Here is a 27,053-nt window from a genome sequence, read left to right on the forward strand (position 1 = left end):
ACAGTTCTCCGGAAATGAAGGCAGAGTTAACAACAGGTTGTCTCGTTCCACTCAGTGGTCAGAAAGGCGACCGAGGTGCTGCAACTTCAATATCAAACCTAATGCTCTCGGCTCCATCCTCGGAACCCCCGCCTCTCTTCATACCTCCCTTGGTGGAGTAGTTCTGGCTGCCGGGGAAGGGTTCCCGCTGCGCCACAGGTGACAGACTGGTCACCAGGCGGCACCCCCCCGCTGCAGGAGGCCCGACTCTTCTCTCGGCTCGCCCTTTTCCAGACATCCTCGTCTAACCTCTTATCTCCGCCGAAGAGGGCGGGCGGCTGCAGTGTGCCCGGCCGCAACCCAGCACTTCCATATACCTGCGAAGGCCCTGGCATGGGAATCACCCATTACCGTGGTCACTACTGTTGTACGAGGCTCAGGAGTTAAGCAGAGAATAAGATTGAGGGGGGCTTAAAGGTGCTAAAACCGCCCGCCCTGAGTGCTCAAGAAGAGAGTGTTTATAGTTCCTAAACCGAGAGCTTCACCTCTGAGACTGGGGCATGGCAGGAGGCGCTACCTGGAAACCACGGTGGGAGACCTCGCATCAGCCCTTGAGGTGCCGGTATGGTCTGGCAGCGGTGTAACCCCGGTGTGCTGCACATCAGGGAAAGTGTGCCCCCAGAAAACGCACTGTGTGGTCACTTGTGTGGGCGTGACAGGGGTCTCAAAGGAGTCTGTAGGCAACACCAGTGCATTCTACACTGATTTCCAGCAGCGAGGAAGGTTTGGTTGAGAAGACCACCGGTAGCTTGATGTTCTGGTCACCGTGTCCGGTAGCACACACAGTTTTAGAAGGGTGATGCCCAAGTAGGAATGTGAGGTCACACAGCGGTGACCTTTCAAAGCATTCATCCATCCATCCAACCCTGCGGAGACCCCGCAGTGAGCAGTTAGCCAACGCCACAAGCCCCTTTTCTGTAGGGACAGAGCTTGCCAAGAACCAAAACGAATCTAGATGTGTTGAGCAAACACTGGTTTCCACAAGTCCAGGGGACGTTTGCACCCTGGTGAGCCGGGGCCGCCGGAGACAAGTATGACTTGTACCCGATGTGTCGACCCTCTGTGCGCCTCTGAAGGGGTGCCATGGGCTGAAGTGGCGAAGGACGGCCAGGTTAGGTGCCTGTCAAGTTAATTTGCCGCCGGGTGTTTTGATGGAGGGCATCCAGCCAAGGGAATGTGTACCCGGGACCCGCAGTGACAAGGCCACAGTGTCCCCGTGGTCGCAGAAGAGGTTTACGAGGCAAGGCTCGACTTGCATTCCTTGTTAGTTTTCATGTCCAGCAGGGTCGCTGCCGGGCTGGCGTCTGCTCTGTGCAGCTCTCAGTGTTGCAGTGATAACAGTTGTGGTTTGTAGTCAGGTACGAGGTATTGGAGAACCTGCATGCTATCCATGCACAAAACGAAGCTGAACCTGGTGCACAAGTAGCCAAGTTCAAACCTAAAAACCATTAACTCCGCAGTGCCCGGATGTTGGTTTTAGAGGTAACACTCTGTTCATTTAAGATTCATGGCAACCTGGCTGGCACTGAGTCTCTGAGATCCGAGGAGACTGACCAACCCTCTGCAGGTATTTGCTGTACTCATTCGCAAATGAAGCGCTATGACCAGGAAGCCTCTACTCTGCATTCAGGCGCTGTATTACACCACCAATGGTGGTAGAGCTACACAGATCAACTGTAAACGGTATATCTTTCTGTAAGGGGTGTTCATGTCTGTTGGTGGTAAACATTTCTGTAGGTGGTGTATATGTTTGTACGTGGTATATTTTGTCACACGTGGTATATTTGTAGGTAGTATACGTGTCTGTAGGTGCTATATATGCCTGTAGGTGATATATTTGTAGGCAGTGTATATGTTTGCAGGCGATGTATACAGGGAGTGCAGAATTATTAGGCAAATGAGTATTTTGACCACATCATCCTCTTTATGCATGTTGTCTTACTCCAAGCTGTATAGGCTCGAAAGCCTACTACCAATTAAACATATTAGGTGATGTGCATCTCTGTAATGAGAAGGGGTGTGGTCTAATGACATCAACACCCTATATCAGGTGTGCATAATTATTAGGCAACTTCCTTTCCTTTGGCAAAATGGGTCAAAAGAAGGACTTGACAGGCTCAGAAAAGTCAAAAATAGTGAGATATCTTGCAGAGGGATGCAGCACTCTTAAAATTGCAAAGCTTCTGAAGCGTGATCATCGAACAATCAAGCGTTTCATTCAAAATAGTCAACAGGGTCGCAAGAAGCGTGTGGAAAAACCAAGGCGCAAAATAACTGCCCATGAACTGAGAAAAGTCAAGCGTGCAACTGCCACGATGCCACTTGCCACCAGTTTGGCCATATTTCAGAGCTGCAACATCACTGGAGTGCCCAAAAGCACAAGGTGTGCAATACTCAGAGACATGGCCAAGGTAAGAAAGGCTGAAAGACGACCACCACTGAACAAGACACACAAGCTGAAACGTCAAGACTGGGCCAAGAAATATCTCAAGACTGATTTTTCTAAGGTTTTATGGACTGATGAAATGAGAGTGAGTCTTGATGGGCCAGATGGATGGGCCCGTGGCTGGATTGGTAAAGGGCAGAGAGCTCCAGTCCGACTCAGACGCCAGCAAGGTGGAGGTGGAGTACTGGTTTGGGCTGGTATCATCAAAGATGAGCTTGTGGGGCCTTTTCGGGTTGAGGATGGAGTCAAGCTCAACTCCCAGTCCTACTGCCAGTTCCTGGAAGACACCTTCTTCAAGCAGTGGTACAGGAAGAAGTCTGCATCCTTCAAGAAAAACATGATTTTCATGCAGGACAATGCTCCATCACACGCGTCCAAGTACTCCACAGTGTGGCTGGCAAAAAAGGGTATAAAAGAAGGAAATCTAATGACATGGCCTCCTTGTTCACCTGATCTGAACCCCATTGAGAACCTGTGGTCCATCATCAAATGTGAGATTTACAAGGAGGGAAAACAGTACACCTCTCTGAACAGTGTCTGGGAGGCTGTGGTTGCTGCTGCACGCAATGTTGATGGTGAACAGATCAAAACACTGACAGAATCCATGGATGGCAGGCTTTTGAGTGTCCTTGCAAAGAAAGGTGGCTATATTGGTCACTGATTTGTTTTTGTTTTGTTTTTGAATGTCAGAAATGTATATTTGTGAATGTTGAGATGTTATATTGGTTTCACTGGTAATAATAAATAATTGAAATGGGTATATATTTTTTTTTGTTAAGTTGCCTAATAATTATGCACAGTAATAGTCACCTGCACACACAGATATCCCCCTAACATAGCTAAAACTAAAAACAAACTAAAAACTACTTCCAAAAATATTCAGCTTTGATATTAATGAGTTTTTTGGGTTCATTGAGAACATGGTTGTTGTTCAATAATAAAATTAATCCTCAAAAATACAACTTGCCTAATAATTCTGCACTCCCTGTATGTCTGCACATGTCTGTAGGTGGTGCATATGTCTGTAAGTGGTTAATTTGTCTGCAGGTGCGATAGATGTCTGTAGGTGGTATATTTTGTCGTAGGTTGTATATTTGTAGGCGGTATACATATCTGTAAAGTGGTATATATGGCTGTAGGTGATATATCTGTTGGCGGTATATATGTCTGTAGATGGTCTTTATGTCTGTAGGAGGGATATCTAATAGACGGTAAACATGCCTATTGGTGGAATATTTGTCTGTAGGTCGTATATAGTCTGTAGGTGGTATATTTTTCTGTAGATGGAATATTTGTCCGTAGGTTGTGTATTTGTCTTTAGGTGGTATATTTCTATGTAGGTGGTGTATATATCTGTATGTGGTATATGTGTCTGTTGGTGGTGTGTCTAGGTGATGTAGTTGTCTGTAGGTGATACAGTTGTCTGTTGGTGGTATATTCGTATGTAGGCAGTATATCTGTTGGTGGTATATTTGCCAGTAGGTGGTAGTTATGTCTGTAAGTGGTATATTTGTCTGTAGCGGGAGATATATCTGTAGCTGGTATATATGTCTGTAGGCGGTATGTCTAGGTGATATATTTGTCTGTAGGTAGTGTATTTGTGCATAGATGGTATATACGTCTGTGTGTAGTATATATGTCTGTAGGTAGTAAATATGTCTATAACTAATAGATAAGACTGTAGGTAGTATATATGTATGTAAATAGTATATATTTCTGTAGGTGGTATATTTGTCTATAGCATCTATTTATATATATATATATATATGTTCGATGGCATGTGTAGCTGCAGATACACATGCTGTGCATTATCCTGCCATCTAGTATTGGGCTCGGAGTGTTACAAGTTGTTTTTCTTCGAAGAAGTCTTTTCGAGTCACGAGACCGAGGGACTCCTCCCTTTCAGCTCCATTGCGCATGGGCGTCGACTCCATCTTAGATTGTTTTCTTTCCGCCATCGGGTTCGGACGTGTTCCTCTTCGCTCCGTATTTTGAATCGGGAAAGTTAGCTAGTTATCGGAAAATTCAACGGTATTGTTCACGCTCGGTACCGGTTTAGTGTTAGCACATCGACACCGAAAAAAAAGAAGCGCCCCGGCGGCCCTTCGGGGCTTCCACTCTTCAGCGGGGCCTGGTCGGCCCGACCGCGTCCATCTCCAAACCTCATGGACCGGACCCCCTTCCGTTTCTGCCCAAATTGCCACGCAAAGTATCCTTATACAGACCAACACTTGGTCTGTAATCTGTGTCTATCACCGGAACACACAGAGGATACTTGCGAGGCCTGTCGGGCATTTCGATCGAAGAAGACCCTACGCGATCGAAGAGCTAGAAGACTCCAGATGGCGTCGACACCGGCCGAACAGATCAACGTCGAGGAAGAGGAGAGATTCTCCATTCAAGATTCGGACTCGGACGAGTCCGAAAGTGAGCAGCCGAAGGCGCAGCAACAAACTGTGAGTAAATCAGCCCCGGAAAAGACTCACTCGAAAATTATAAAGGCCAAGGGAATGTCACCGCCAACAGGCCATGGCTTAACCCGAAAACACGGTGACCAAACATCAGCACTGAAAAAGGCCTCCCAGCAGCCGAAGACATCCGACTCCGGTAGAGATACCAGCTCCGAACCATCTCGGCACCGAGAGTTTGACACCCCCAAAGTCAAAAAGGTTTCCTCGGAGCCGAAAAAGAGCATACCGAAACCTTTGGTGTCGAAACATGCAGCCTCAGAGCCGAAAACAGGCTCCTATACAGAAGAGCACGGCCTTTCCAGCCAAATGCAAGGGCACAGATTTGAGCAGGAAAAAAAGCATGGGAGAGCTAGACCATACCCAAAGGAGGCTGCACATACAGAGAGAGACGGGGAAAATTCAAACTGTTCCTCCAATAAAAATGAAGCAAAAGCTAGCATTCCAGGAGTCGGAAATGCAGCCAAGGGCAAAGGTGGCAAGAGACAAGACACCACCAAGGGTTTCGCCACAGCCTTCACCATTGCATTCACCACACCTGTCCCCAGTAGCAACACCCCCAATGCAGTCGCCAACACACACGGGGATGATACAAGATGACCCAGATGCATGGGACTTATATGATGCACCGGTCTCAGACAATAGTCCCGATTGCTACCCGGCAAGGCCGTCACCACCAGAGGACAGCACTGCATATATGCAGGTGGTATCAAGGGCAGCTACTTTCCATAATGTAGCCATGCATGCGGAGCACATAGAAGACGACTTTTTATTTAACACCTTGGCATCCACTCACAGCTCTTACCAAAGTTTGCCAATGCTCCCAGGCATGTTAAAACACACCAAACAGGTGTTACAAGACCCAGTAAAAGGCAGAGCCATCACGCCTAGGGTGGAGAAGAAATATAAACCTCCCCCAACGGACCATGTGTTTATAACACAGCAACTAACACCAGATTCGGTGGTAGTGGGAGCAGCCAGAAAGAGGGCAAACTCCCAATCCTCAGGAGACGCACCACCGCCCGACAAGGAAAGTCGGAAATTCGATGCAGCAGGCAAAAGGGTGGCAGCACAGGCAGCCAATCAATGGCGGATTGCCAATTCTCAGGCTCTACTGGCTCGCTACGACAGGGCACACTGGGACGAGATGCAACATATAATTCAGCACTTGCCCAAGGAATACCAAAAACATGACCAACAGGTTGTTGAGGAAGGACAAACGATTTCAAACAACCAAATAAGGTCTGCGATGGACTCGGAAGACACAGCAGCAAGGACAGTGAACACTGCGGTAACCATTCGTAGGCACGCATGGTTACGGAGCTCGGGTTTTAAACCAGAAATCCAGCAAGCTGTGCTAAATATGCCGTTCAACTAAGAACAATTGTTTGGGCCAGAGGTGGATACGGCAATCGAAAAGCTCAAAAAGGACACGGACACGGGCACGGGCAAACCATGGGCGCGCTCTACTCCCCACAGAACAGAGGCACTTTTAGAAAGCCGCAATTTAGAGGGGGGTTTCGTTCCCAAACCACAGAGCCTTCCAACTCACAAGTCAGACCCACATATCAGGGCCAGTACCAAAGAGGAGGTTTTTTGAGGAACATACAGGAGTGGACAATTCCCAAAGGCAAGAGGGGAATTCCAGAGCCCAAAAACCCCTCAAACCAAACAGTGACTTCAATCTCACAAACCCCCACCACTCAACACTAGTGGGGGGGAGACTTACTGCATACTACCACAACTGGGAAAACATAACTACGGACGCATGGGTCCCAGCCATTATCCAACATGGTTATTGCATAGAATTCCTACAATTGCCACCAGATGTGCCCCCAAGAGCACACAATACGTCCAAACAACACTTAGACCTGTTACAACTGGAAGTCCAAGCATTGTTACAAAAACAAGCAATAGAACTAGTACCCAACCATCAAAAAGGAACAGGTGTCTACTCCCTGTATTTCCTAATTCCAAAGAAGGACAAAACGCTGAGACCCATATTAGACCTCAGAACACTGAAACTTTACATCAAATCAGATCACTTTCACATGGTAACACTTCAAGACGTGATTCCCTTGCTCAAAAAACAGGACTACATGTCAACATTAGATCTCAAGGATGCATATTTCCACATACCCATACATCCTTCCCACAGGAAATACTTAAGGTTTGTAATCCAAGGCGTGCATTACCAATTCAAGGTGTTACCATTCGGGATAACAACAGCCCCAAGGGTATTCACAAAATGCCTTGCAGTAGTAGCCTCTCACATCAGGAGACAGCATATGCACGTATTCCCTTACTTGGACGATTGGTTAATAAAAACCAGCACTCAGCAACAGTGTCTTCTACACACGCAATACGTGATAGAAACTCTACACAAACTCGGGTTCTCTATAAATTACCAAAAATCACATCTGCAACCATCCCAAATACAACAATACTTGGGAGCAACACTCAATACACAAAAGACGATTGTCACTCCAAGTCCACAAAGGGTACAGGCGTTCCGCAATACAATATTAAACATACAGCGAAACCAACACTACCAAGTGAGGTTTGTAATGAAACTTCTAGGCATGATGTCTTCATGCATAGCCATCATCCCAAATGCAAGACTACACATGCGGCCCTTACAACAGTGTCTAGCAACACAATGGACACAGGCACAGGGTCAACTCCAAAATCTAGTGTTGATAGACCGCCAAACACACCTCTCGCTTCAATGGTGGAACCCTATAAATTTAAACCAAGGGCGGCCATTCCAAGACCCAGTGCCTCAATACGTGATCACAACAGATGCTTCCATGATGGGGTGGGGAGCACACCTCAACCAGCACAGTATACAGGGACAATGGAACATTCAACAAAAACCACTGCACATAAATCACTTAGAGCTGTTGGCAGTGTTTCTAGCATTGAAAGCATTTCAACCACTGGTAGCCCACAAACACATTCTTGTCAAAACAGACAACATGACGACAATGTATTACCTCAACAAACAGGGAGGGACACACTCCTCACAACTGTGTCTCTTAGCACAAAAAATTTGGCATTGGGCAATTCACAATCACCTTTGCCTAACAGCACAATACATTCCAGGTATTCAAAACCAGTTGGCCGACAATCTCAGTCGAGCTCACCAACAAACACACGAATGGGAAATTCATCCCCAGGTCCTACAAACTTACTTTCTACGCTGGGGACCACAAATAGACCTATTCGCAACAAAAGAAAACGCAAAATGCCAAGACTTTGCGTCCAGGTATCCACACCCTCTGTCCAAGGGCAATGCGATATGGATGAGTTGGTCAGGGATATTTGCTTACGCTTTTCCCCCTCTCCCACTCATTCCTTATCTGGTAAACAAATTGAGTCAAAACAGATTCAAACTAATACTCATAGCATCAACCTGAGCTCGCCAACCGTGGTACACAACACTGCTGGACCTGTCAGTAGTACCTCATATCAGACTACCAAACAGACCAGATCTGTTAACTCAACACAAACAACAGATCAGACACCCGAATCCAGCATCGCTCAATCTAACAATCTGGCTCCTGAAGTCTTAGAATTTGGACATTTAGACCTTACACAAGAATGTATGGAGGTCATTAAACAAGCTAGAAAACCTACTACAAGACATTGTTATGCAAACAAATGGAAAAGATTTGTTTATTGCTGCCATAATAATCAAATTCAACCACTACATGCTTCCGCAAATAACATTGTAAGCTACTTATTACACTTACAAAAATCTAAACTAGCATTCTCTTCTATTAAAATACATCTCACAGCAATATCTGCCTATCTGCAGATAACACATTCAACATCACTTTTTAGAATCCCAGTCATCAAAGCATTTATGGAGGGATTAAAAAGAATCATACCCCCGGGAACACCACCAGTCCCCTCATGGAATCTCAATATTGTGTTAACACGGCTCATGGGACCACCATTTGAACCCATGCACTCTTGTGAGATGCAATACTTAACTTGGAAAGTAGCCTTCCTGATAGGTATCACATCTCTTGGAAGAGTAAGTGAAATACAAGCATTTACTATACAAGAACCCTTTATACATATACATAAACATAAAGTAGTTCTCCGTACAAATCCCAAATTCTTACCAAAAGTTATTTCACCATTCCACCTAAACCAAACAGTGGAACTCCCAGTCTTTTTTCCACAACCAGACTCAGTAGCCGAAAGAGCCTTACATACATTAGACATTAAAAGAGCACTAATGTATTACATTGATAGAACAAAACAGTTTCGCAAAACAAAACAATTGTTTGTAGCCTTCCAAAAACCTCATGCAGGAAATCCAATATCCAAACAAGGCATTGCCAGATGGATAGTGAAATGTATTCAGACCTGCTATATCAAAGCAAAAAGAGATCTACCTATTACACCAAAGGCGCACTCCACTAGGAAAAAAGGTGCCACAATGGCTTTTCTAGGGAATATACCTATGACAGAAATCTGTAAGGCAGCCACATGGTCTACGCCTCATACATTCACAAAACATTACTGTGTAGATGTGTTAACAACACAACAAGCCACAGTAGGACGGGCTGTATTACGAACATTATTTCAAACAACTTCAACTCCTACAGGCTAAGCCACCGCTTTTTAGGGAGATTACTTACCAGTCTATGCACAGCATGTGTATCTGCAGCTGCACATGCCATCGAACGGAAAATGTCACTTACCCAGTGTTAGACCTGACAGCCTTAGGGTAGTCACCCCTAACTTTTTGCCTGCCTACCTCCACTTTTTGGACACTGTTTTTGCTGGCTTTTAGACTCTGCACACTTTACCACTGCTAACCAGTGCTAAAGTGCATATGCTCTCTCCCTTAAAACATGGTAACCTGGAATCATACCTGATTGGACTATTAATTTACTTATAAGTCCCTAGTAAGGTGCACTCCCTGTGCATAGGGCTGGTAGATTAAATGCTACTAGTGGGCCTGCAGCACTGGTTGTGCCACCCACTTAAGTAGCCCCTTTTCCTTGTCTCAGGCCTGCCATTGCAAGGCCTGTGTGTGCAGTTTCTCTGTCACCTCGACTTGGCATGTAAAAGTACTTGCCAAGCCTAAATCTCCCCTTTCTCCACATATAAGTCACCTTTAATGTGTGCCCTAGGCAACCCCTAGAGCAGGGTGCGGTGTGGGTGAAAGGCAGGACATGTACCTGTGTAGTTTACCTGTCCTGGTAGTGTAAAACTCCTAAATTAGTTTTTGCACTACTGTGAGGCCTGCTCCCTTCATAGGTTAACATTGGGGTTGCCTTCATACAGTATTGAAGTGGTAGCTGCTGGTCTGAAAGGAGTAGGAAGGTCATATTTAGTATGGCCAGAATGGTAATATAAAATCCTGCTGACTGGTGAAGTTGGATTTAATATTACTATTCTAGAAATGCCACTTTTAGAAAGTGAGCATTTCTTTGCACTTAAATCTTTCTGTGCCTTACAATCCACGTCTGGCTGGGCTTAGTTGACAGCTCCTTGTGCATCCACTCAGACACACCCCAAACACAGGGTACTCAGCCTCACTTGCATACATCTGCATTTTGAATGGGTCTTCCTGGGCTGGAGGGTGGAGGGCCTGCTCTCACACAAAGGACTGCCACACCCCCTACTGGGACCCTGGCAGACAGGATTGAACTGAAAGGGGACCTGATGCACTTCTTAGCCACTCTTTGAAGTCTCCCCCACTTCAAAGGCACATTTGGGTATAAAACAGGGCCTCTGCCCTACCTCATCAGACACTTGCTGGAGAAGAAACCTGAACCAGAAACTACATCCTGCCAAGAAGAACTGCCTGGCTGCTCAAAGGACTCACCTGTCTGCTTTCTACAAAGGATTACTGCCTTGCTGTTGGCCTGCTGCCTTGCTGAACTCTTGTCTGGCTGTGAAAGTGCTCTCCAAGGGCTTGGATAGAGCTTGCCTCCTGTTCCCTGAAGTCTCAGGACCAAAAAGACTTCTCTTTTTCACTTGGACGCTCCGTGCGGCGAAAATTTCGACGCACAGCTTGTTCCGCGGCGAGAAAAACACCGCACACCGACGCTGATCGACGCAACGCTCTTGGGACGATCGGAAACCCGACGCACGGCTTCGCAAGGACAACGCCGCCCGACCTCTAGAGGAGAAATCGACGCAACGCCTGCCGTGAGATCGTAATTTCGACGCACAGCCCCGCAGAACGACGCGCAGCCGGAAAACAAGCAGGAAAATCCACGCACAGACCCGGGACATCTGGTAATCCCCGCGACCCACAGAAAGAGACTGTCCGCGCGCCGGAAAACGACGCACGACTTCCCCGCGTGGAAAATAACGACGCAAGTCCGTGTGTGCTGGGGAGAAATCGACGCACACACCCTTTTTCCACGCACCTCTTCCTTTGTGGCCCTCTGAGGAGATTTTTCCACTCCAAACCAGGTACTTGTGCTTGAAAGAGACTTTGTTTATATTCTAAAGACTTAAGACACTTTATATCACTTTTCAGTGATATCTCTACAATTTCCCATTGCAACTTTATTCTTTTGACCTACAATTATCCTGATAAATATTCTATATTTTTCTAAACACTGTGTGGTGTATTTTTGTGGTGCTATATGGTGGTATTGTATGATTTATTGCACAAATACTTTACACATTGCCTTCTAAGTTAAGCCTGACTGCTCGTGCCAAGTTACCAGAGGGTGGGCTAAGGATAATCTTGGATTGTGTGTGACTTACCCTGACTAGAGTGAGGGCTTTTGCTTGGACAGGGGGTAACCTGACTGCCAACCAAAAACCCAATTTCTAACACCCAGTGTACATCTGTTTGTGGCATGAGACGCTGCAGATTCACATGTGCCCTCCCACCTCCCCGGGAGCCTGTAGCCGTTATAAGTTGGATGAAAATGGTAAAACTTGAATGAAAACTGTAAAACTTGTAAATCTGTAAATAAATACTTTTTAAGACACATTGGTGGTCATTCTGACGCGGAGGACCGCGGGAGCACCGCCGACAGGCCGGCGGTGCTCCAATGGGGATTCCGACCGCGGCGGTAAAGCCGCGGTCGGACCGGCACCACTGGCGGGGTCCCGCCAGTGTACCGCGGCCCCATTGAATCCTCCGCGGCGGCGCAGCTTGCTGCACCGCCGCGGGGATTCCGACCCCCCCTACCGCCATCCAGATCCCGGCGGTCGGACCGCCGAGATCCGGATGGCGGTAGGGGGGGTCGCGGGGCCCCTGGGGGCCCCTGCAGTGCCCATGCCACTGGCATGGGCATTGCAGGGGCCCCCGTAAGAGGGCCCCTACATGTATTTCACTGTCTGCTGCGCAGACAGTGAAATACGCGACGGGTGCAACTGCACCCGTCGCACAGCTTCCACTCCGCCGGCTCGATTCCGAGCCGGCTTCATCGTGGAAGCCTCTTTCCCGCTGGGCTGGCTGGCGGTCTGAAGGCGACCGCCCGCCAGCCCAGCGGGAAGGTCAGAATTACCGCCGCGGTCTTTCGACCGCGGAACGGTAACCTGACGACGGGACTTTGGCGGGCGGCCTCCGCCGCCCGCCAAGGTCAGAATGAGGGCCATTATGTACATACATACTTACTCCATTGCATGGGCACAATTACTATATTCACAACTCCTACCTCACCCTCTGCGGGGAAAACAATCTAAGATGGAGTCGACGCCCATGCGCAATGGAGCCGAAAGGGAGGAGTCCCTCGGTCTCATGACTCGAAAAGACTTCTTCGAAGAAAAACAACTTGTAACACTCCGAGCCCAACACTAGATGGCAGGATAATGCACAGCATGTGAATCTGCAGCGTCTCATGCCACGAACAGATGTACACTGGGTAAGTGACATTTTCCATATATATATGTCTGTGGGTGTTATATATGTCTGTAGATAGTATATTCATCTGTAGGTGGTATATTTGTCTATAGGTGGCATATTCGTCTGTAGGTAGTATATTTGTATGTAAGTGGTAGATATGTCTGTAAGTGCTATATTTGTCTGAAGGTGGTAGATATATCTGTAGCTGGTATATATGTCTATAAGTGGTATGTCTAGGTGATATATTCGTCTGTAGGTGGTATATTTGTCTGTAGGTGGTAGATATATATATAAGTGGTATGTTTGTCTGTAAGTGGTATATTTGTCTGTAAGTGGTATATTCGCCTGTTGGTATTATATTTGTCTAGAGGTGGGATATATGTCTATAGGTGGTATATTTGTCTGTAGGTGGTATATTTGTTGGTGACATATTTCTCTGTAGGTGGTAGATATGTATGTAAGTGGTACATTTGTCTGTAGGTGCTAGATAAGTGTGTAGGTGGTATATTTCTCTGTAGGTGCTAGATAAGTGTGTAGGTTGTATATATGTAAGTGGTATATTTGACTGTAGGTGGTAGATATGTTTGTAAGTGGTATATTTGTCTGTAGGTGTTAGATAAGGGTGTGGGTGGTATATTTGTGTGTAGGTGGAAGATATGTCTGTAAATGGTATATTTGTCTGTAGGTGCTAGATAAGGGGTGTAGGTGGTATAGTTGTCTGTAGGTGGTATATCTGTAAGTGGTATATTTGTCAGTAGGTGGTAGATATGTCTGTAAGTGGTACATTTGTCTGTAGGTGCTAGATAAGGGTGTAGGTGGTATATTTGTCTGTAGGTGGTATATGTCTGTTGGTGGTATATATGTAGGTGGTATATCTTGTTGGGTATGAGCAGCTGCTCACTCTATGTGGTGCATTTGGTGCCGCGAGCTGCTGGCGAATGTATGTGGTGTGCCTGCCACATCATCATCTGCCATTATCTGACATGGTACTCTGTCAGAGTCAATGCATTGTTTTACCGGAGTGTGCTATGTTAGCGCCTTTGTACATTTTACCAGATCTTGCCATAGATAGCTTTAATTGGCCTGTTGTCAAAGACCTAGTACAGATAATACCAACACTTGGAGAGGTCTTTAGGTCCTTCCGTTCCTTACCACTGCCTGACTCTCTTGCCTGCCCCTGTTTCTTATCCCATGGCTTTCTTCCCCTTCGTCTGTGAGTCCCTCCTCCGCTTCATTGCTTTCTTACCATCTCCTTGGATGGCCTCTACCCTCCCACTGCTTACATTCAGGGATCAATGTCTTATCTTTCTATTTCGGCACCTCGTGGGAGTTCATGTATGTTCGTGCTCTCTGCCTCGCGTGTTGCTGCCATCCATCCCAACCACCTCCACCCCACTGCTTTCTTCTTCACATCTGCGCCTTAATACCCCCTGTCCCTTCATTGCTCCTGCACCCTCCCTGTTGAGCTTAAAAAATTATTGTTTTCTTTTTGGAGGGCTCGGTAGCTGTAATTTGCTACTTCTTTCTTTTTTAATGCGGTTTTGGCTGTAGTTTTTTTAATTTACCGCTCCAAGGCTGGTGTCCACCATATTGAATCAGTTCATAAAAAGTTAAAGAAAGGAAAAGATGGCTGCAGTGTCACAATCCACATGTTTGCACATGTCGGGAGACAAGCGCACATATACGACACCATGCCTGGTTTCCCTTTTGCATGGAGAGTTCCGCATCAGCCAATAAGTAATTTTTTTCTTTCTAGAGATACGGAACAGCATTGGTAAAAAGCATTTACAAATACAAAAGGTTGGGTAAAGTCTTTGAGAGGCAAGGCCTACTACCGTTGTCAATGTTTATCCAATTAGGTCTGACCTTTGAGACAGCTTTAGGGGTCTCATCCATCAGACTACTGTTTTTACAATACATGCAAATACATGCAAAGACAATGTACATATAGAGAGTTTTGGTCAATGAGCATTATCTATTGAGAATTTGAATTGTTATTCACATTTTTCTTCTACCCACTGTAGGCATGCAACAGTAGGTCCGCCAACTTTTTTGATTAGCTCCCTTCATTTTCAGTGACTGCACAAAGTTTATGAACATTTTTCACATCCATCTAAAAATAGTTCCTTCGTCCTCAGTTGCAAAAGGGCTCAACGTGTGTTTTTCCTGTATTGTAAACTTTAAAAACCCAAAATCAAATATTTATTTTGTTTACACTTCTGGTCCCCAGACTGATGGTGAGTTATCTTCCATCTCCCATTTAAAGTTGTTGTTATAGAATTGATAGAGTCCCCCCTTCTGTTATTAGGATATTGCAAGTCACTGAGGAGTTCCATAACCGTAGAGAAGAATGAGGTAGACTGCGGAGTTCATTTATATGGTTATGGAACTCCGAAGTGGCATGCAATTACCTTATCATATATGACAGGGGGCATTTTATTCCATATAATACATGGTCATACCATCGCCTTTCTCACAAACCACTAAAAACCTTGGTGCGAAGCTCTTTCAGAGAGAGAGCATCTTTGCAAACAAGAAGAATAAATAAAGAACCTCAAGTGCAAAATTAAACACATCAAATCCTGTTAGATATTTGCTGCAAAAAGATATTACGAACTGTGCAATATAAGTCATTTTTGTTTATAAAGAAAGTTTCAGCAACTCAGAAAGTGTTGAAAACATGCAGAAAGATTTTAACTTTTCTACAATTATCTAAAGAATGCAAAACAATCATGTATTTTTTACTAGTCACTTTAAGCTAGAAAAATAGAGCAGAAGAAAGAAAAGCAATGTTTTCTTTTTGTTGCTTTAAACAGCTGCTCTGGGACCGGACCTGTCTTTCAATATCGACTGTTGGCACCAAACACTGTGACATCAGAACTCGACTCCAATAACTTATTACAGTAGAGTTCTGACGTCTTTTCTTTATATTCGGCAACTGAGTGCATCTGCAAGTCAGAGAGTAGTTCTATAACCATATACAGGAACAAGGCCGAAGGCCAAGTTCCTTTATAAGGTTATGGAACTCCAAGGTGACTTGCAATATCCTTATTATGTAGGGTGGGGGGTACTTTTCCTATATAATACGTGGTTACACCATCTCCTTACACACAAACCACGTAAAACCTTAGGTTTGGTTATGGTTGTCTCTCACATGAGGATCACTTTCCATTTTCTAATACTTATTCGAAGATGTGATTTATAAGTTTAATAAATTCATATTTTTAATGGGAAGCCTATGATCATGAGTATTATGTACAGTAACCTTGCTGTCTGATTCAATAATTCTTTGAAATGAGGTCCATGTGAGCGGCCCCCAACTTTCTGCAAACATGAAGAGTGTTTGTCAGGCTGACAGGCATTCTTCATGTTCAGATGAAGCAGCCAGGTGCTGAACATGCACAGACTCCTGGCTGCCTGAACTGAACCCTGCAGGGCTAAAGATTTCACAGCCCTTTGGGCATAACCTTCATAGCCCAGCGAAGCACTTGGAGGTTGGGGTGATTCACTGATAGTCTTGAACCTGCATGCTTCACTTTTAAGCCCTGAAGTGCCCAGGGCAGAGTATTTATCAGTGACGTGATACAGAGTGGGTGGGATCAGCAGTCTCAATGGCCCCGTCCCCCTCTGTGACACATAAGGGTCTACCGCCTCATCTCACCGACTGACCCATAACAAGGTCAGCCAACAAGAGGCGCCAGTGCTAATCCTTCAGAAACAACCAAGTTTCCCTCCAGCCACCTGAGATCACCGTCGTAGTGCAGTGTTTGTTTTCAAGTGTTTAGTGCATGCGCGTGTGTGTATATACAAACGTACGTGCATTAGTGCACGCTTGCTATGCATGAGTGTGTGCAAGTATATGTGCTTGTGAATGCTGGGTCTATGTGTGTTTGTGAATGTGAATGTCTGGGTGTGAGTGCGCATGTAGATGGGTGAATAGGAGTATGTATGTGTATGCATGTGTGCCCCGCCCGTGACCCCCGTCTGCTTAAATATGACGACACAGACTACAAGTGAAAAAGCAAGTGAGACTCTGTTGTTTTGCACTTGACACTTCTAACTGATTTGCACTGAAGCGCACAGCCACTTTAGTAAACACCTATGTTCAAAGGGCAGTACCATCTTATCTGATGAGGCCAACATCGTTGAAGTTAAAACACTGCATGAAAAGACTGAGATATGGCCTTTTGACACAGGCAAGATACAACGGAAATGGAATCTTCCCACTCCACTATGAGCTGTTTCGGAAACACTGGAAGGAATTGCTGACCCAAGTGTTTTAGCCAAGGCCTAGTTTAGGAGGGATGAAAATTTTTACTTTCGTCTTTAAGGCTATTAAATATCAGATCTTAGGCTTCGGTCTTTCCTTTTCATTAGCACGTTCCAGGTGTTGGAGAAGTCCTCTTCCTCAGACATTCATCCTCTCCATTGTGGAGTCCTAGAGGGCTCCTATTTAAGCCCTTCACCTTTTAATTTGTATATGTGGGCTCTTTTGCTCATTGTTAAACCATTTGGGATTTTCATAATTTTGGACGCGGAGGATACTGACTTGGTGGTCTCGCACACCCCTGACCAAGAGCCGCATGTGTCTGCTCAGGGGCCTTGTATGGAGGCGGCCACCAGGTGGATTGAGATATCCTGTTTGAAGCTGAGCGGGAATAAAACTGAGTTGATGATACTGGAGAACAATGGTTCTCCATAATGGTACCTTGGCTGACCGGACCGCTTGGGTCCGTCCCCCATCCCTTTTACATCTATAAAAACTCTTGGTGTATGGCTGGATGAAACTCTCTTGATGGAGATTCAGACCGCCAAACTCTCAGCCTGGTGCTATGCAATTCGCAGGATGCTTTGGAAAATCCTCCCATCACTCCCTGTAACATCCACAAGACTAGTGCTCCAGGTGCTGGTCCTCTTTCGCCTGGACTACGGTAACATACTCTTCCTGGGAGCACCCAAAGCTGTCATCAACAAGCTACAAGTTGCACAGAATGCAGCAGCACGTATTCTGTTGAAAACACTGAGATGCATGTCAGCGAAGCAAGGGTTCATGGACCTTCATTGGTTACCAGTTTCCCGTAGAATCAAATTCAAAACACTATGTAATGTGTATAGAGCACTCAGGTGACAGGGATCTCTTATTGTTCGGGAGTCCATATCACTATACACCCCAAAGATGTCCCTCTGCTCTTCTAATGAATACAGGAGTTAGGGAAACTACTTTTTCAACCCTCCTCAGAGTGACACAAGAGAAACACAAACACCAGGCAAGGCTCCGTAACAGATGAAATGTTTGTTGAGGTACCATGGTTTATTGGCAGGCCAAGGCAGAAGGCAGACGCACATCCCAGTGTTACGTCAAACAAGCTGGCATCTTCTGCCCAGAAGCATACAAGTCAGGCAGTTACATATGTTCATAAGTGCTGTCACAGCAAAACCCCAAAAGGGGACACAGTCCAAACATGTGCATGCATATACAAAAAAAACGCTGCATATACAAAACTTCAAGTCCACAGAGTAAAAATATATATAATGCAGTGTGAGCACGAACAAGTGAACAGAAAACAGGTGGACCCTACGCAAAAAAGGGCTGGGTTGCTGACTGGCTGAACTTAAAGTGTGAGACCCAGCTAAACTTAACAATGTGGCTTGGAGAGGTTTGTTTGCACAGCTGGCAGAGGTGTCAGAGAGGTCAGAAGGGAAGTCTTGGAGCACTGCTAGAATAGTAATTGGGATGAGTTTAGCCAACCTGTGAATGAGAGCAGCAAGCATCTTAGTAAGAGAAAATAATAAATAGCCTACTGGGATTCAGGTAATGGGGGAGAAAATTGGAACTTAAGTGTCATATCTATAAGTATATATATATATATATGTGTGTATATATATATATATATATATATTCCTTAACAACAGGACAGTGGTCCCTCGCATCTGAAGATCTAGAAGCAGATGCAGATCTTTTAGAGTCAATACCCACACACTTTGGAACTCCCTGCCTTTGGCCCCTTAGACAACAATGAACTTTCCTTTCCGAAAGCTACTGAAAACGTGGCTATTTGACAATTAACAGCCCCCCCCCCAAGTAGTGTATTCTTTTCAGCACTGGAATGCATTTGGGTCGCTATGTGCTTTAGTATTGTATAGTATAAATCTTGCCGGTCAGCAATCAATGTTTTAAAGCTACAGGCATGCAGTTGGTTAGTGAATCTGTAAAATCTTTTAAAGCTGGTGAAAAACCTGAAAGCAGCAATCTCTATTTAATGTTTTTTGCAGGAACCAATACTTTACCTTTCTTTTTCTTGTTTTTGATAATAATGCGTTTATCATGTTGCCTTTCAACAACGCACAATGTTTTAATTAAATTTGTAAAGGGTTTTATTAACCATAAAATAAAAGATTTTGGTCTTGTCACAAATCCCACCATTTCCCTTTGGTTGTGCTCATTTAGAAATTCATAAGCATTCCATTTGGTGTGCGAGTTACAGTTTGCATGGCTACTGTGTGAGGTAGGTTATTTTATCATCGGGGTGGTCCCTTTGGAGCCCCCATCTGAGCCAGGGGATTCTCCCACTGCTCACTCACAACACCTTTTATTTATCTTTTGTTTTGGTATGACCTGGGACCGAGTTCCTATATCCTGTCAGAGAGACCACAAATTTTCCTTCAAGTTGCAGCCAGGTAATCAGGAAGCTGAGGGTCGCAGATGCAACTTTACTGCACAAAAATATGGGGTGGAGAAAAAGCTCCCTCATCAAATCATATCATTTTTTTGTTTGTTTTTAACTTTGGTTTGCGATTCCAGGTTCACAGACCATCTGAAAAATAACTGTCCAGCTATCTTTATCTTTATTGAGGCCTACAAAACACTTTTCGAACACTAAACTTGAAAACTAGAGAATAGAATTACATCTAACCAAGGAAAGGCACTTTCTTGAGTAAAGGTATCCTTTTATGCCAAGTTTGGTATAATTCCATTCAGACATCTTTTCTGTACCTCTGTCAAAAGCTTCTTGCGGGTATTAAAATGAGAAATTCCATTTTTTTGAACCCCCAGGGAGTAGTGGCTGCACCTAGAAGAATTGGAAGGCTCTGCGACCTGGACAGCACATAATCTTCAGGAGAAGGAGCAATACCTTCACTTCGTGGCATGGCGAGGAGGCAAGATTCTTGAACATTCTCATCAGTGAAGGTGAAGAACCTCCAGAATTCCCACTCCTTTGGTGGCAGTGTCGCCTGATGCGGGGGGATTTGAGGAAGCTGGAAGAAAAGACGAGGCACACGTACATGACCCATGGGTTCTGCTAGCACACAGACTCTAAATTACCAAGCACTCCTGCCATCTTCTGTTCTGCTCTACCACAAGGACCAGTAATAGTGCCCCTCCAATTACTTTGCACTGAGGCAGAGGTGAAGAAGGCGGATCTTTGTAAAAGGCACGAGAGAGATGTGCAGTGTGCACCATCCTCTCCTATAGTTGCTTGTTCCTAAAGGAATAAGAAATCAGTGTTGGACAGAGGCGGTTTAAACTCCTGGGAATTTTGATATTTTGATGATGGTAAAATTATTGATTCATTTAATTGTGGAAGTCTCAAAAGTAGAAGCCAAGATAAACACGTCAAGTTCGAGAACCACAAGTCCAGTTCTGGAATAAACCCACCCCAAGCAAAGCCTTGCGGAATAGCGAACACAAGGTTTTACAAGTTGCAAAACCCTATTTCATCATTGTTGGCCAATATGGCGGTAGAAGGAAATCTTACTTCGCAGGTGAGCTTTCTGAATCCATGTGATGGAGATTCAGCAGTTCTGTCCAAAGTGAAGGACTTTGAGAACCGGGCAGTCAGGTTTAAAGACTTCTTAATCTACAAGAGGTGCAAGAACTATTCATTGCTGACTGATCAACCCAAGAAGTGGAACAATGATCTGTTTCTTCTGCTGAATATCAAATCACCTACACCATATTTTGACTGGAAACAAACCATTAGAAGATCTTGCGGCAAAGGAATAAATGTGGGTACCTGACTGCAGTGAGGGTCTTCTTGTTGAGGGAAACACCTGCCGAGGATTACATATCAAACATCTCCAAAACAGTGAGGCATGAGCTTGAAATCGATACAGGCTTTCTTCTTTGGAACTACAGAGACAGATTCTTCATTTGACCTTGAAGGAGGGTTTGTTCCTGGATTAGGCCACCACTTCCTGTGCTAATTTCCAATTTTTCTTTAGAAGAGGATGACATTTCTTGTGAATGCCCACCAGATACTGGATTACTTGAAGAGCTTAACTGCAGACTGAACCAAAGGTATATGTATTGGTGAGATAGTAAAAGAATCTGGACCTCACCAAGACAAAAAATTGAAGTGCTACGTCCCGGACAGTATTTACGAAGGTTCCTAACCTCTGTATCTTGGGGAGGTGGTCTTTTGTGCTCTGGTAATCTGTCACTGAGATTGTGTAATGTAAGGAAGCAGACCGTCCTTTATAGGATAGATGCTGTATATACTTCAGAAGTTTGGGCCTGCCCCAGAAAAACAAAAAAGATTCAAACCATTTGCAAATCCAAAATAAAATGAGAAGGAACATCTGTTCAAACGCAAACTTCATGCTGGGGCACTGAAGGAATCCTCAGGAGATGATTACGATCTGGTCTCAGTTTCAAGATCAACATTCAAACTGTTAGGGTGCAACAAAAAGGTTTACATTTGTTTGCACTTCAAATGCTTGTGGCAGACTATGTAATTAGCCGCCTCTGTATAGAACACTCTTCCAGGGAACATTTTGCTACATGTCTACATACAGCAACACTGTAATAAAACAAAACATCTGACTATGTCATAACGTCAATCCTTTTTGGTTGGCTGATGAGAAAGGATATATATATATATATATATATATATCCACAAAGAAAGGTTGTCCCAAGACGGAGGCGCACTCTCAACAAGTTTCATTTGTATTTATTTTCAGATCCAGCAAAGCCGATAACAGACATGGAATTCATTCTCTCCAGGCCAGACGCGTTTCGGGCATCCTTGCCCTTGTTCACAGGCCAAATGCGAGGCAAATCATTAAGTCAATTGCAGGCACATGATTAACCATTAAATACTTCCCTATAATGGGCCTCCAGTGAGTCACAGCCAGTGCATGTTGGTATACGTAGTCCTGCAAGTTCGTTTTTTCCAAGTGGGTATAATTTTCACAAGCCTCATATTTAAACACAGTACATTACCCTCCAGTGGGCTGAATTCAAAGTCGAGTTAGCAGATTTGCTGATATTTCCTAACCTGTTGAACTACACACGACATCAAGTGAGGTCACGCAGCCCTGCTCCTTCTGCAGTGGTGCTCCCTCCACGGCTGGACAGGCCGTTATTAATCCACAAAGAAAGGTTGTCCCAAGACGGAGGCGCACTCTCAACAAGTTTCATTTGTATTTATTTTCAGATCCAGCAAAGCCGATAACAGACATGGAATTCATTCTCTCCAGGCCAGACGCGTTTCGGGCATCCTTGCCCTTGTTCACAGGCCAAATGCGAGGCAAATCATTAAGTCAATTGCAGGCACATGATTAACCATTAAATACTTCCCTATAATGGGCCTCCAGTGAGTCACAGCCAGTGCATGTTGGTATACGTAGTCCTGCAAGTTCGTTTTTTTCAAGTGGGTATAATTTTCACAAGCCTCATATTTAAACACAGTACATTACCCTCCAGTGGGCTGAATTCAAAGTCGAGTTAGCAGATTTGCTGATATTTCCTAACATGTTGAACTACACGCGACATCAAGTGAGGTCACGCAGCCCTGCTCCTTCTGCAGTGGTGCTCCCTCCACGGCTGGAAAGGCCGTTATTAATCCACAAAGAAAGGTTGTCCCAAGACGGAGGCGCACTCTCAACAAGTTTCATTTGTATTTATTTTCAGATCCAGCAAAGCCGATAACAGACATGGAATTCATTCTCTCCAAGCCAGACGCGTTTTGGGCATCCTTGCCCTTGTTCACAGGCCAAATGCGAGGCAAATCATTAAGTCAATTGCAGGCACATGATTAACCATTAAATACTTCCCTATAATGGGCCTCCAGTAAGTCACAGCCAGTGCATGTTGGTATACGTAGTCCTGCAAGTTCGTTTTTTCCAAGTGGGTATAATTTTCACAAGCCTCATATTTAAACACAGTACATTACCCTCCAGTGGGCTGAATTCAAAGTCGAGTTAGCAGATTTGCTGATATTTCCTAACCTGTTGAACTATACGCGACATCAAGTGAGGTCACGCAGCCCTGCTCCTTCTGCAGTGGTGCTCCCTCCACGGCTGGACAGGCCGTTATTAATCCACAAAGAAAGGTTGTCCCAAGACGGAGGCGCACTCTCAACAAGTTTCATTTGTATTTATTTTCAGATCCAGCAAAGCCGATAACAGACATGGAATTCATTCTCTCCAGGCCAGACGCGTTTCGGGCATCCTTGCCCTTGTTCACAGGCCAAATGCGAGGCAAATCATTAAGTCAATTGCAGGCACATGATAAACCATTAAATACTTCCCTATAATGGGCCTCCAGTGAGTCACAGCCAGTGCATGTTGGTATACGTAGTCCTGCAAGTTCGTTTTTCCAAGTGGGTATAATTTTCACAAGCCTCATAGTTAAAGCCGTGGAGGGAGCACCACTGCAGAAGGAGCAGGGCTTTGAATTCAGCCCACTGGAGGGTAATGTACTGTGTTTAAATATGAGGCTTGTGAAAATTATACCCACTTGGAAAAAACGAACTTGCAGGACTACGTATACCAACATGCACTGGCTGTGGCCTACTGGAGGCCCATTATAGGGAAGTATTTAATGGTTAATCATGTGCCTGCAATTGACTTAATGATTTGCCTCGCATTTGGCCTGTGAACAAGGGCAAGGATGCCCGAAACGCGTCTGGCCTGGAGAGAATGAATTCCATGTCTGTTATCGGCTTTGCTGGATCTGAAAATAAATACAAATGAAACTTGTTGAGAGTGCGCCTCCGTCTTGGGACAACCTTTCTTTGTGGATTAATAACAGCCTGTCCAGCCGTGGAAGGAGCACCACTGCAGAAGGAGCAGGGCTGCGTGACCTCACTTGATGTCGCGTGTAGTTCAACAGGTTAGGAAATATCAGCAAATCTGCTAACTCGACTTTGAATTCAGCCCACTGGAGGGTAATGTTCTCTGTTTAAATATGAGGCTTGTGAAAATTATACCCACTTGGAAAAAACGAACTTGCAGGACTACGTATACCAACATGCACTGGCTGTGACCAACTGGAGGCCCATTATAGGGAAGTATTTAATGGTTAATCATGTGCCTGCAATTGACTTAATGATTTGCCTCGCATTTGGCCTGTGAACAAGGGCAAGGATGCCCGAAACGCGTCTGGCCTGGAGAGAATGAATTCCATGTCTGTTATCGGCTTTGCTGGATCTGAAAATAAATACAAATGAAACTTGTTGAGAGTGCGCCTCCGTCTTGGGACAACCTTTCTTTGTGGATTAATAACGGCCTGTCCAGCCGTGGAGGGAGCACCACTGCAGAAGGAGCAGGGCTGCGTGACCTCACTTGATGTCGCGTGTAGTTCAACAGGTTAGGAAATATCAGCAAATCTGCTAACTCGACTTTGAATTCAGCCCACTGGAGGGTAATGTACTGTGTTTAAATATGAGGCTTGTGAAAGATATACCCACTTGGAAAAAACGAACTTGCAGGACTACGTATACAAACATGCACTGGCTGTGACTCACTGGAGGCCCATTATAGGGAAGTATTTAATGGTTAATCATGTGCCTGCAATTGACTTAATGATTTGCCTCGCATTTGGCCTGTGAACAAGGGCAAGGATGCCCGAAACGCGTCTGGCCTGGAGAGAATGAATTCCATGTCTGTTATCGGCTTTGCTGGATCTGAAAATAAATACAAATGAAACTTGTTGAGAGTGCGCCTCCGTCTTGGGACAACCTTTCTTTGTGGATTAATAACGGCCTGTCCAGCCGTGGAGGGAGCACCACTGCAGAAGGAGCAGGGCTGCGTGACCTCACTTGATGTCGCGTGTAGTTCAACAGGTTAGGAAATATCAGCAAATCTGCTAACTCGACTTTGAATTCAGCTCACTGGAGGGTAATGTAATGTGTTTAAATATGAGGCTTGGGAAAATTATACCCACTTGGAAGAAACAAACTTGCAGGACTACGTATACCAACATGCACTGGCTGTGACTTACTGGAGGCCCATTATAGGGAAGTATTTAATGGTTAATCATGTTCCTGCAATTGACTTAATGATTTGCCTCGCATTTGGCCTGTGAACAAGGGCAAGGATGCCCGAAACGCGTCTGGCCTGGAGAGAATGAATTCCATGTCTGTTATCGGCTTTGCTGGATCTGAAAATAAATACAAATGAAACTTGTTGAGAGTGCGCCTCCGTCTTGGGACAACCTTTCTTTGTGGATTAATAACGGCCTGTCCAGCCGTGGAGGGAGCACCACTGCAGAAGGAGCAGGGCTGCGTGACCTCACTTGATGTCGCGTGTAGTTCAACAGGTTAGGAAATATCAGCAAATCTGCTAACTCGACTTTGAATTCAGCCCACTGGAGGGTAATGTAATGTGTTTAAATATGAGGCTTGTGAAAATTATACCCACTTGGAAGAAACGAACTTGCAGGACTACGTATACCAACATGCACTGGCTGTGACTTACTGGAGGCCCATTATAGGGAAGTATTTAATGGTTAATCATGTTCCTGCAATTGACTTAATGATTTGCCTCGCATTTGGCCTGTGAACAAGGGCAAGGATGCCCGAAACGCGTCTGGCCTGGAGAGAATGAATTCCATGTCTGTTATCGGCTTTGCTGGATCTGAAAATAAATACAAATGAAACTTGTTGAGAGTGCGCCTCCGTCTTGGGACAACCTTTCTTTGTGGATTAATAACGGCCTGTCCAGCCGTGGAGGGAGCACCACTGCAGAAGGAGCAGGGCTGCGTGACCTCACTTGATGTCGCGTGTAGTTCAACAGGTTAGGAAATATCAGCAAATCTGCTAACTCGACTTTGAATTCAGCCCACTGGAGGGTAATGTACTGTGTTTAAATATGAGGCTTGTGAAAATTATACCCACTTGGAAAAAACGAACTTGCAGGACTACGTATACCAACATGCACTGGCTGTGACTTACTGGAGGCCCATTATAGGGAAGTATTTAATGGTTAATCATGTGCCTGCAATTGACTTAATGATTTGCCTCGCATTTGGCCTGTGAACAAGGGCAAGGATGCCCAAAACGCGTCTGGCCTGGAGAGAATGAATTCCATGTCTGTTATCGGCTTTGCTGGATCTGAAAATAAATACAAATGAAACTTGTTGAGAGTGCGCCTCCGTCTTGGGACAACCTTTCTTTGTGGATTAATAACGGCCTGTCCAGCCGTGGAGGGAGCACCACTGCAGAAGGAGCAGGGCTGCGTGACCTCACTTGATGTCGCGTGTAGTTCAACAGGTTAGGAAATATCAGCAAATCTGCTAACTCGACTTTGAATTCAGCCCACTGGAGGGTAATGTACTGTGTTTAAATATGAGGCTTGTGAAAATTATACCCACTTGGAAAAAACGAACTTGCAGGACTACGTATACAAACATGCACTGGCTGTGACTCACTGGAGGCCCATTATAGGGAAGTATTTAATGGTTAATCATGTGCCTGCAATTGACTTAATGATTTGCCTCGCATTTGGCCTGTGAACAAGGGCAAGGATGCCCGAAACGCGTCTGGCCTGGAGAGAATGAATTCCATGTCTGTTATCGGCTTTGCTGGATCTGAAAATAAATACAAATGAAACTTGTTGAGAGTGCGCCTCCGTCTTGGGACAACCTTTCTTTGTGGATTAATAACGGCCTGTCCAGCCGTGGAGGGAGCACCACTGCAGAAGGAGCAGGGCTGCGTGACCTCACTTGATGTCGCGTGTAGTTCAACAGGTTAGGAAATATCAGCAAATCTGCTAACTCGACTTTGAATTCAGCCCACTGGAGGGTAATGTAATGTGTTTAAATATGAGGCTTGTGAAAATTATACCCACTTGGAAGAAACGAACTTGCAGGACTACGTATACCAACATGCACTGGCTGTGACTTACTGGAGGCCCATTATAGGGAAGTATTTAATGGTTAATCATGTTCCTGCAATTGACTTAATGATTTGCCTCGCATTTGGCCTGTGAACAAGGGCAAGGATGCCCGAAACGCGTCTGGCCTGGAGAGAATGAATTC

At 45.1% G+C, this 27,053-nt stretch overlaps 1 protein-coding gene and 1 pseudogene across 1 annotated transcript in view; both read left to right on the forward strand.

The window, feature by feature from the left end:
* The window catches only part of PCOLCE (procollagen C-endopeptidase enhancer), a 171,870-nt gene that overhangs the window by 51,795 nt on the left and 93,022 nt on the right, over positions 1-27,053 (forward strand). The window lies entirely within an intron of this gene.
* Positions 4,996-21,467, forward strand: LOC138267997 (N-acetyllactosaminide beta-1,3-N-acetylglucosaminyltransferase 2-like; annotated as a pseudogene).

The sequence above is a fragment of the Pleurodeles waltl genome, chromosome 12 (assembly GCF_031143425.1).
Source record: "Pleurodeles waltl isolate 20211129_DDA chromosome 12, aPleWal1.hap1.20221129, whole genome shotgun sequence".
In the NCBI taxonomy this organism is placed as follows: domain Eukaryota; kingdom Metazoa; phylum Chordata; class Amphibia; order Caudata; family Salamandridae; genus Pleurodeles; species Pleurodeles waltl.